This window comes from Xenopus tropicalis, chromosome 7 (genome assembly GCF_000004195.4).
Source record: "Xenopus tropicalis strain Nigerian chromosome 7, UCB_Xtro_10.0, whole genome shotgun sequence".
In the NCBI taxonomy this organism is placed as follows: Eukaryota; Metazoa; Chordata; class Amphibia; order Anura; family Pipidae; genus Xenopus; species Xenopus tropicalis.
This window is the reverse complement of record NC_030683.2, coordinates 46,571,711-46,585,035: the sequence shown is the minus strand read 5'-3', so window position 1 is coordinate 46,585,035 and position 13,325 is coordinate 46,571,711.

The window sequence follows — 13,325 nt, the reverse complement described above, 5'->3', positions numbered from 1 at the left end:
CTTCTATTGTCTCATATGAAGGCTATTTATGGTTTATTTATGTCATCCTTTTAATGTTTAAGTATAAAGGAAGGACATTATAATGACTATTTTAGAGTAACTGAATGAAGTTCCACCAGAAACCTTTCACTCTAATTGCACAACAAGGGCTTTTGTGTATTATTTGTAATGTCATGAAAATTACATGGGAGAACTATTTTAAAGTAGTCAAGTGCTGATACCAATCAATACTGTTTGTGGTTCATTTGAGAATACTTTTATATTCTGAGGCATTCTGTGTTGTATTTTTAAAGAGATAGTAGTAAAAAATATAACATTTATATGTATATATATGCAAAATTATTATTGATACATTTCTGTTACAATTGCTACTTTTTGGAAAGAAAGTAAGGTTCTACCCTAGAGCTGTAAGGTTTCAGCTACACACATTATATTGCAGACTTGGAGCTGTATAGGAAATTATTACACACTGAACCAGATACACTATATATAATGTTTAAATGGCTTTTGTTCTAGTGCTTTTAGAAACCATACCTCTTGTGGGCTTATGACTGGGGGTTAAATTATGATAAAATGGTTGGTAAAATAAGTAACTTCTAAATACTAAAATCTGGGTCATCTTTGGTGTCAAAAGCTGGTATAAAATGTACACAATCATGCATTTATGTAAATATTTTCCCAAACTATGCTTATTGCAGATTGGTTTTTGGAATCTGTGAATGCTTTGTATAGCAGTAGCTGTGCACCAGGTATTATATGAATCATGGGACTTTTCTTTGAAACTCAGCTGTAACCCATCTGGGGCAGGCACTTCCTCTTCCATTCTATACCACATAAGGTTTCCCCCATTTATACTGGTGGGAGCTGCCATATAGCTTAAACCTTCAATACCATTCTTCATATACAGTAATAACCTTTTTTCATTATACTAATTCTGTCAAATTTTGATATTGTGCACAATATCAGGCCAATTCTCCTTACCAAAAGGGCCAATATATCTTCAATATTTTCCTCTAATTTGCTTATTACAATAGAATAACTATGCTGTCACCCCCCCCCCCCCCATGATGTTGTGCCACACCCTTGACCATCAGGCCACGTCCACTCGGGACTTCTTGTAAAGGGATTGTAAACACAATTGGAACTCTTTTTGAAGTTATGAGTTAATGGGCAGTTTGAAGTAAGATCATTTCTGCTTAAACTGGAAATATAGCTGATATATAAATCTTTTCATTTCTAAAAAGCCCTTAGGAAAATTAGTAATTTAAGGTATAGTGACACTTTACTGTACTTTTTTGTAAGATCCGGTATATAGTTCACATTTCCTTTTTAATTCAGTTTCTATTAATAATGATCTTTTTTCTTGGTAATTTTTTATGTATTATGGGTTGCTATTGAAAGTGAGAAATCAGCACTAGGTCTTACTGCCCTCACTCCTTCTTTTAGAGTTGCGGAGACCAAGTGCTAATGTATCAGTAGTAAGTCTTCTGCCCTGCACCATATACAATAGCTAATCCCATTCAGTTACCCCTGTATTCTCTTGTCTGTTCATATGTTCCCTGCAGAGAAGCCTGCTGGGTTTGGCGTGTGTCTCCAGAATGCAATGATACTTTAATAGGTCTTATAAAGTAACAATGTGCTTCCCTTTGTGCCTAATCTGGGATTCTTGCAGAATCCTTTAAAACCTGTGCAAGTACTTTATATATATATATAAATCTGTAACTTAAGCATATTTTCAAGTTATGTTTGTCAAGGTTTGTTTTATCGCTTACTGTTTATCCTTTTTAATTCATCTCGTGCAGTTTATATATAAGCATGAAAACCTACATGTGACTTTTTTTTTAAAGAGCATTTAAAAACACCACTCTTGGAACTATGATTGTAGGCACATTTGGTGCTCAATGTGTCACAGATTATTTAGTAGTAATAGATTGACGTGTTTATTAAAGTGAGAGAAGAAACATTCTTAACAAAATTTACCTCAAAACACTCAAGTTATAAAATCATTGATGATTTACTCTTTAGAGTATTAAATGAATAATGAATAGGGGCAAAACCAAGAGTAGCACTTCTACACACTGCATGTGTGGACTCAAGTAGTTCTAGAATAGTTCTAGATCCAAGTGATGGGAACATGTGGGCCAGGGGGCAGTGTCGGACTGGGAGGCCCACCAGAAAACCTTAGACCATAGGCCCACTCTCCAAACTATTTTATTCCTTGCCCAACCTCTTTATTCTCCTAGTCTCTTTTATTTACATGCTAGCATCTAGTCTTCCATCTATTTCTCCCCTTTGTTCCCATTCAGAAATAGGACATGACCATGAAGTAGGCAAAATGGTCAGGAGCAGGAGGGCCCACTTGCACCTGGGCCCATTGGGAGTTTTCCTGGTATCCTGGTGGGCCAGTCCGACACTGCCAGGGGGAGATGCTTGTCTATGCAACGTTATAGGTACAGTATTGTATAGATTAACAATATGCAAATTCTGTGCAGGTTAAAAAAAATCTGCCCGTAAATTAAGAGCCTCATTGATCAGCATGTACACATACCACTTTTGATTTGCTAGATCTACATTACTGCCATGAATGGGATTAATTGGCTTGACAACTGACTGATAAGTTCACCGAGTAGGATGTTCCTAAATGGTAGCAGATGACTGACATAGAATTTTGATTTAAAGGTTGTGCTGTTTATATTGTATCCTTAATTTTATTGATCACTGTACTAATCGGTTGCCAGCCAGAGGGGCAGTCTTTCCTATGAAATTTGAACAAAAGTATGTGCCCCAAGGCCCCCCACCATGCGCAAACATTTAAACTCCCATACGGAGCAGTGGGGAGAGGTCCCCATTGCTCCATATGGGAGCCAAATTTATAAATTTTGTGGTGGTGGGGCGGGCCTAAATTTGTGGCCTTTGTGCCTCGCCACAAATCTGAGCCTGGTGCTGACTAATATTATTCTTATAATGGGTTAATTATCTGTTATGAGCATTAAAGCAATACGTAATTATAGTAGCTGATATTATTAGCAATACTTATAAAGAAGTCTGTAGAGCCCTTGGACAGGTTGGAAACGCCATAACTCCAGGTGGACAGCCCTATAGTTGGTCAACATACCAACACATATGCAACATTCGTAACTCCTTTACTTTTGAATGCCAACTAAAGGAATATGGGACAAAATCACCAAGTTTTGCCTGTAGTTTCCACCCTGCAATGTATCATGCACATCCTTGCCTTCATTAAAATGTTAGAAATGTGCATATCCAGGAACATAAAAATGCCTATTAGGGAAATATACATTCCCTGTTGTGAAGAAGGAGTGTATTTATCAATCTTAATTACATTTACTTACCAGGGGGTTGATTTTTTTTTTTTACAAATTACATGTATTATGGTTTAACATTATCTGCATTTATTGTTGTATTTTCTTTTCTATATTTTGAGAGACTTTGGAAAACAAATGGAAATGAATGCAATGACCTAGAAATAATGCCTTGTAAAGGGTGAAAAAAAGCTTGGCTGCTTCTCAGAGAGCAGAGACCCCACAAATAAATCTAATACCAGCTTCCTTTATTTCTCCTCCCCATGCTTTTTTTCCTTTATTACAGACCACATTATTAACAGCTGTCCTTATGACTTGTTAGGGTTTGGCCATTCAGAGTAAAGAGGTTTTTGAATAAAAGAGCTCATTGTATCATTTACAGACATGTGTGTACCAGTTCCAGTGTACTAAAGGAACTTTAAAGCCTGTGATATTTCTTTTAAGAGTAAATAGAAAATTATTTTCCTTGACTCATTGAAGAAGTCAGGATGCAGGGAAGTTATTTCCCCCAACAAATACAGGAGTGTATATTGCATTTGATATTAAAGCATTAACGATAGAGAAAACAGGGCACTGGTAATGCATATGGCAAATGTATTTTCTTATACCAGACAAAGAAAACAATGTTATAAAGTGTTATTTTGTATGCCTTGCTATAGACAAATTCGATTCTATACTGATATGTTAAATTGATTGCCTGATCTAGGTTTAAACAATATATAATAAATACATATGGCCAAAACAAGAGTAGTTATACTAAAATGTAGAGGAGGGAGCAGACAAATGTTGCAGGGCTGGGACAGATTTTTGGAAAATATTGTACCTCCTGCTCTTGCTATATATATATCTGGTGACACCTACTGTGCCCATGTTTTCAAAGGGAGATAATAGCAATAAACATAATGTATATCAGTGTTCAAGACAGATAGATGTTTGAGTGTTAGTTGTGTGCTGCTCTTGGTTTGGCTTGGTATTGGTATTAAAATAGGTCACTGTATAAAGTAAACATTTTTATATAATAAATGCTCATTCTGAGACATTAAAGTACATTTTGCTCAAGAAAAAACTGCTATTGGATTGCCCCAGCTGTTCTTTCTCAGCTGTCATTACATTTGTATAGAATGGATAAAATAAGGCAGAAGGTAGGTGGATGTTAATTGTTTGCTTAGTGCCTTTGGGAGTTGAGTAAATGGGCAGAGGTTTTAAAACAAACTGTTATCTGCACACATGGAAACAAAGGGATTTCCACATTCATTCCTTTCTTATGTAGTCGAACATAGCTCTGGCTGAATGAATGGATTTGTAAGTTAGGGCGATGTTAGGGACAATGATTGAAAGCAGTGAAGACAATTAAATGCAGTAGAGACCAGGTGGAGGGAAAATTGAGTTTTTCACTTGGTTATAAATATGTCAGCTTTCAAAATCAGACCTTAATGCTAGGGTCTTGAGACATGGCAAGATTCAGTAATTTATTAAGTTGGATCTCATCTACAGAGAAGGTTGGATTTTTTGGTGGGCTTTTTAATTCCTGCCATGTTTTCAGTATTTTTCCTGGGTACTATAAACATACTGTTTTAAAATGTTGCCATACTAGCCTATTGTTCTTTCTAACATGTTGCACTTTTGCTTGTGTACTTTTTAAAAATAACCTTTTCTTACATTTCACATAGGAATAATTGTACTGCTGTTATTAACTTAACTACTGGCTGGATATCTTATTCTATCCTTGAGAAAGAATCTGAATGGTATTTGAGTATAAACCAGGAGCATAAGATTACATGTGGTCAGTCCTTTATTCAGCCAATATGCTGGCAGGAAACAACAGTGGCCATATTTTCATCAGAGCCTTTGTGCAATATGATCACTCAGATTATGCATTCATAATAACAAATCTTCTGTCTTGTCATTTGCCTGTTGTCCTGTCCTACTCTTTATTGGCAGAATGAGGTAGGTTTGGACCCAAGGCAAAGAAATCCAATCTGCAGTAACTATATTATTATCTGCAGTGGATTAAGAATCGAGATTAACTTGATTTTGTCAAAGGAAATATTTTTACATTTGTGGGTGTTGGGCATGACATTTCTGCTTAAAAGTTTCTTAGGGGAGATGGACAAGCAGAATATCATTTGGTGTCATTTGAATATCAAGTACCCATGTTTATTTTGTAGTTTAACATAAAAATTTGCGTGTATGCAGACCCCAAGACTGTATGCTGTATCTTTTACTAGTAGTGGGATTTGTGTACAGGATGTCCAGTGCTTAGAAGAATATTGATATGTGTTGTAGATAGGGATTGGTCTGTATTTCATTACTTCTTACAATAAAATATCTGCTTACCGTAATTTGAACTTGGGGTTTTTGTTGACCAGTTTGTATGTTTTCTTTTTATCTTTATGGGTTTCTGTTAGATATGATTTTTAAAGGAGAAGGAAAGGCATTTTGGCATTTTATTGCCACTAGATTAGCCACAATAATGCAAAATAGAATGCTATATTTATTTTGTAGAAAGCTTTACCATACCTGAGTTAACAGCCCTAGAAGCTCCCTCTGCCATTTTAGCTTGATCTCAGTAACTTCTGTGCTGCAGCTCTGGCTGCTGGTAGCTCACATTACAGCAGAGAGGGGAGGGGGAGGACAGAGAAGGAAGGGGGTGAGAGCAGAAGGGATGAGGAAAGAGTAGCAAGCTGCGCAGATTCGTGCCATGCTCTGCAAAATTTTATTGAGAGAAGGAAGTCTGAAGAACATGTGTACACAAAAGAAGAAAAAAAGAACCTTAAGGTTTTTTAGATAGAGGAATCTATCTAGACTTTTCTATGAATGTTTATGGCTTTATTTACCTTCTGGTAAAACTAACTTAGTTTAAATCTTTCGTTTTCCTTTAAGAGGTCATGCGTATGTTCACAAATTGTGCAGTTGTACTTAAATGTAACATAATGTAAAATAAGGTTAATATTTGGTTCAGTACATAAAACATACTGAAATAGCAAGGGTTAAAGCTGTGAAATGAGCTACTAACTGTCTACTGTGCATCTTTATTCTGTTTGTACATACAGAAGTTGTTACTATTCTAATGATACACAAGGGAAAGCTGGCGGATAAGACTTTGGTATTGACTAGAGTAGAAGGGCATGACAGACAGAATATTAATCTTAGGAAGAATTAGGACATCAGGCATTAGGACCTCAGTAACAACCCTAGCACTAATGTCCCAAATCTCACCCCTTATGTTATTTGCCATAGACATTTGCACTTCTTTTTTGTTAGCAATAAAAACACAAAGGGGGGGGGGCTTATAGTGCATTGCTAAATCTGCCTGTGTGCCATTTGCCTTTGTACTTCATATATGTGTATCAGTTCTCTTTAATATTGCCCCACTATCACTTCAAAGGAGCCTTTCATGTGCTATTGTTGTTTTTTTTTATCACATTGATGTTTAAATACATTTAAATGTATTCAAATAAAATTTCTAGGTGATTTTGAGTGTTTTGAAGCTGTAGGAATGAAAAATATGACACGCAAAATGCCAGAGAAATGCCCTGTGTGTCAGAGGCCATAAAGACTGCCTAGCTTTGGAACAGTTAAGGTACTTTCATGGGCAACAATATATTATAAATATAAATAAAATAATTTATTTTATTTATTCAGTTGCTTAGTGGGGAGTTTATTTTTGCCAAAATCCATTCTTATCAATGCAAACATCTATGTGGTAACTAAATATTTACACATAATCAGCAGGATACATTTCCTTCATGCCAGGTTAAACCCTCTTTGTGCCTTAAGCTGTAGAGTTGATGGTGCTGGCATAAAACTACCATCATACTGAAGCTTCAGATTTAATGGTTCTAGGTACCACCACTGTGTTGTGTTTGATGGCAACAAATGGTGCTGCAAGAACAAATGGAGCTTGACACAAGACCATTAAACATACCCCCAAAATAATGTTGTATATATAGATCTTTTACATCTTTAAATTGCTCAGGGGTTCTCCAGAAAAAGTGCTTCTCTTAAACATAAAACATTATTGATTGTGTTATTTCATCTTTAAAGGTTGATATCAGAAACATTTACTGTATTTTGCAGGGTATACAAAAGTACTTTTGAACATGGTTTGGGATGGTCTTAATATTTTACACCATGTTGAATGGCTCACTATATATATATAAACATTTCATTATCATTTTAATAAAAGAAGACTTTATCCTTCAGTTGGCAACACTTTCCCACATTCTAATACATCTACAAAGGTGTAATTTAGTATAATTTATATTTGCTAAAAGAGTTGCAATAATCAAAACATGTTTAATTCAATGTGCAAAAATACAGCTTACACCTCTGTATATGGGTGATGATGTTGTATTATTCACAGTGATACAATACATGCATCAAAAAGAAAATATTGCTTATACTTATCTTATTGTTTAGTTTCATGTGTCAATTGAAATAGTTTAGCTGGTTCCTTAGTATAATGTGGGTGGATCAAACTGCCCAATTATGGACATCACAGGGTTTCTTTGTCTATTGGAACCAATAAAGCTCTTTTAAAAGCAACAACCTGAAGTCTGGTGTGCTACAGTGAACATTGTCTAAAGGCATGACACTGTTATCTATTCAGCCAATAGGAGATTGAAGACATAATGCAGCTTAATGGTCAGTAAGGGTGTCTGGCAGAAGTCTAGTCAAAAGGACCATATGATTCAGTTTATAAGCTAAACTAAGTTTCCAATAGCTGAATGGAACCTTTCCTCAATGTTTCTTTTCCAAACATTTCCAGCCCAAAGGCAAGTTCTTGTGCAGTTAGAATAATAAAGCAAATTGGTTATCAGTATCAGGGTGGTGGGCCCTGTCAACAATTTAAATTGGGCCCAAGTGTGCAAAAACTTCCTTTTATCCACTCAAACCCGGGTCATTTTTTCTGTAAGCCCTGAGCCTTTTACAACCCACTAATTACAATTTACTCCTTTACCCTCCTTTACTCTGGGATCTCTTACTGCCCTGCCAACCTCCACCCACACACACATACATGTTTATACAACTCTGTTTCATTAACATATTGTAATATATATTTTATTTTTAAACCACTATAGTATGCATGCTTATAATACAGGATTCCGAAACCTTCCCTAGGAGTGTTTCTCTACCCATATGCTGTTGGTTTATAACTACAAGAATGTACAGAATATTATCATGATTAAAGCATTATTGAATCTGTAGTCTACTAGCCATAGAGGTAGACTCTTCAAGCAACACTGCACATTAAATTTTTTTGTAGTCCTCTTGGACCAGTGGCCCATTATTTGTAAAAGGACCCCCCAAAAGCATCCTACCAACTCTGTTTCCCAATATGTTAAATAACAATTCAGCATAACTAGGAGTCATTCTCTTTGGAGAATCCTTTTGCATCTGTAATACCGTTTCTTTGGAGACATAGGGGAAGATTTAAGTTGCTTTTGAATGCTTTTTTTACACAGGTTTCTCTAGTTGTAGGATCTTTGTTTCATGGACAGAGTGTAGGTAATTCTGATTCAGATAAGCTCCATCATAACTTGTTTTTTAATAAATTATAACTATTTAACAGTATCTTGAAATTGTTGCTGGTTCTAGGGGGCTCAGTGCACTTTTTCAACAAAAATCTAATTGGTAACAGGAAAAAAAATGATCAAATATGATATTATATTATATTATGATGAGTTATATAACAAACACATCAAAGAAGAAGACTGCATTAAATGCCCATGCTGTTTCCTTCAGTTCCTTCAGACAAATTAATCATCAATGAGAAAAACAAAGATGAATGGGCTCCATTGCTGATAAAACTCATCACAAGACACGTCTTTTTCTGAGCAGTTCTTAGGGATTTAGAAACTCAAGAGGAAATGACACTGATATCATGAAAGCCAATGTCACTTGCTCTTCCTTTGCACTTTTTTTCCAGCTTACGCTATTAGATAACTCTATTACTACAACTGCTTTGTACCTTTTATGTCTAATGACAAGTTGGACTCAAGTAATCTCTATAATGGAGTCATTTGCTTTCCAAACTTTAGCACCACAGTAGGGGACCATTTTATCGTGGTATGTGATCTACTTGCCGGGAGCGAATAGTTGAGTTAAAAATTGTACAGAAGGAAACTTCTAACTCTGATAAACACTTGGAAAAAAAGTGTCAGTAGTATTCCATCAGATGGAGAAAAAATGTCTCCTGGCGTTCCGCAACAGGTTGGCCCTCTCAAATTTATGCCTTGTTAATGTTTCACAGAGGAACAAACGGCAAAGTTAAATCAGTTCACAACTAAAAGATCTGAAGATATATGACATGTTGATACACAAACTATTATCATTTTTGATCAGATAGATGGATTTTCCTTCCCATAGGTGTTTTTTTTATTTACTGCTTTAGATGTTGAAATCTAAGGAATGAGGTCTTCACAGTAATGAAATTTTTAAGCATAATGAAATAAAATACAATTCTAAGAATGTTTACAATAAACACAAATGAAAATATTTTCATGATTTTTAATTTAGCTGAAAATGAAATCAGCTGAAAGCAGTTTGTTCTACTTGCATGAGTACAGAAACAATGTATCAGAAATCAGCCCCCTCTGACCAAGACTCTACTTCCCACAATACCTGGGCTCCTCTGTATTCTTCTATGCTAATTACAGAACATGCATAGTATTGTAAGAATCTGATCTTGGCTGGAGGAGAGATGCTTCAATAGGATTAACAGTCAGGGAAAGGCGAAATAGGTAGGCAGAAACAGCTTTCAAAATAAGTTGCCTTAAATAACATTAATAACATTGTCTTTCATTAAGCTTAAATAGTTTTTTTTTCCATGTGGAGATCCCAGGTTTTGAGAGCTTCTTAATGTGCTTCAGTAGCACCTTCTACCATCTGCAGAAAGATAATGCGACTCATTTATGGCCCATGGCTACTGATACATTTGTGCAAACAGTTCTGCAGCCATTGTGCAAATTGATGTTATTGATTAAAGGTACCTGCGCCCACAGCTACTCCTCAAACTTAGTTGCCATGGTTGTGTTTGCTTGCCGCACCCCTTGTTCTGAATTGTGCACCTGTTGATGCTGGGAAACCCCACAATGTCCTGCATCAATTGACACAGTGTACTTGCTGCTCACACAAGATATGATGGAATTGCTAAAGAGCGATTTCCGTGCAATTGTATTAGGCACATCAACTCAGAGCAGATGTTGCATTGTATATATAAAACACTGTAAGGCTCATGTACGTCTACAAGTGCAGTTGTGGTCCCCGCAGTAAATTGCATGTAAAACCACGTTCATTAAAGGTACTTGCATCAAAAAGTGCTCCTTGTACTTCCATATAGTTTCTCTTGGTACCACTCAGTCCTTCTAGCCTTAACACAGGGGACTCAGAAGCTACCGCCACCTCCTGACCAGGTGGTAGCTTCAGGGTTTCCTTTGCACCCTGTGTCAATGCGCACAATTCTTCAGGCACAGATGTCACTTGCAAACTGAAAGATAGAAATGGCACCAGGCAGACTTCCATGCAATTGTGTCTGATTTGTGAGGAAATGCGCAGTGCAATCGCACCAAGCAACTTTCCAATATGAATTTATCACAGCGTTTTAGAGCTTTAAAGTTGTTTGCAATTGTAATTGGAAGCAGCATTTGCTGCTCATATTAGTTATACAAATAAATTTAAAACTATTACAAATTTTTAATGAATGTAATGAATTGGAATTATGTTTTCTTTTATTAGGCAAAAATGGTTTTGGGGGTTGACATGCCCTTTAAAAGAATTGGTTCCTTTAGTAAAGTAAAATTAGTGCATATAATACAAGAACTACTCATTATGTATCTGCACCCCAAAAACAATTATCTTTAGCTTTCAGAAAGGAAGGTTTATAGTTTACTGCAATGATAAATATTTTATAATATAAGGTAAGCTGTAGTGAGGGACAAGTGGCCCATAACAGGTGAATAGGACACACCTAAATTATACAGCCTTATTCATTTAGCACACCATTCTCCTTTGCTGTTAAGTATGATACAGCATGTGGTACTATGGATGTTTTTGTCTACCATACATTTTTTACTTCTGCTGCAGTTATCCCATGTGAATTATTTATTCCCCATTCTGCATTTGTATTGTAATGTTTATTCAAATTGTAAATCATTGTGTTCCTTGGGAAGGTTTAAAAATAAAGATGCATACAAGCAACTGTAATGGCACTTGACCTAACAGATTAGACATTACACAGCAATGTTTGTTGTTAGGATTGTTAGGTTTTTATATTGTTAAAATGTGTTATATTTATATATGTAAATACACTGCAAAGAAAGAGTATAAAAGGCCTTCCTACACAGGCAAACACTGCAATCTTCTCAAATGAAAACATTTTCAGTTAGGCTGCCCACTTCTTTCTTTGGCTAGACTTTCTCTAACATTAATGGGCATATATATCAAAATAATTCTTAAAAAGTGTTAAAAAAAACTGATCCTGAACTACCTAACTGAATATTTTTGCAGTAGTTGATTGGAAATGTAAAGATAATCTGTGCCGGAGCATAAAAGAAAGCATTATGCTTACCAAATGGTCCTGTTGACTCGGGTGCTCCTGCCCTGAGTCCGTAGCCAGGGGACAAATATTGTCACAAAACTTCACACATCGGCAGTGCTCTCCAGGTCAGCATAGAAAGCCGCAACAGTTAATATTAAAATCAATCAACCTTTATTTGCACATCTAAAAAACACAGCTTGAGGTCTTACGCATTCCGTGACAGCGCATTCCCTTAGAGACCTCCTCCTATTACTTAATCCTGTGGTATAATGCTTTGTCAAGCCCGTCTGGTGATTTGATCAATCAAAAGTACTGTATAACAAAGGTGCTTGGTAATATGGGTCGCTCAATATCTGCATAACCGGATGTCACCTAATAGATGTGCATGCTGCTGACCTGCATATCTTGGTAGTACAGTGTACACTGTGTTTGGACTTCTTTATGGGGGTTGGAAAACAAATGTAACCGCATCCTTCCTGTTGATGGATCACATTGCCGTCAGCCAGTGAAGCAACTATAGGGTAAGCTAATACTTGGATGAGGGGGCCGTTGGGATCCCAGAAACAAGATGTATACATTTGTAGCTATTGTGGGACACGCATGTTGTAAAGGGGGGCCAAGAAACATTTGGGGCCATTAAAGTTATGGATATGCCCCCAGAGCAGAGTGATTGACAGGAGTCTCAATGCTTACCAGTTAAGCTGTCTTTGTATGTAAGTGATATTTGGCAGTAGGGAATGTCAGAGGGGAATTAAAATTAAGAAAAATCATGTAGTCATTTTATACTAATGATCCTGGTGCTGATTTATGAACATAGGTGCTAAATTGCACCAATGAATTTACCCATAGCACCTAATCATACCTTTGCTTCCACTAACTTGTAGTAGACTATTCAAAGTTAATCACTAATTTGTTTACATTGGCATCTGGACAATTTTAGCAGCTATGTTAACAAATGGGGCAATTAACAAGGTCAGTATTGCTTTAAAAAATATTTTTCATTTCTAACTGCTTATGTTAGAAATAATGAAAAATACTACAAATTCTATTCTCCTGAAGCGAGTAAATTCGCAAGCAGAACTCTAGCAAACACTTGATTAGGATATGGAAATTATAAAACATAAGATCACATTTCAGGAGAAATAAAACTTCAGTATTAGTATTTTTTATGTATAAATTGCAATGGCAGTTATATGCCAATTTAATCATAATGTTTGTTACCAGTTATGTCCAGCACATTTGTGTATGTCTCTGAAATAGAATTATCAGTGTATTTATTTCTGTTGTACTTTAGCTGTGCAGTTTAGTTGTGATGTGATTCGCATAGTCTGTGTCTGGTTCTACCATAGTATTAATTATATGCATAAATGCAATAAGGACAATTTAAATGTATAACAAATAATAAAAAGCCATCTTACATTTGGTTATAAATAATAATGATACACACAATTTACTGTTCT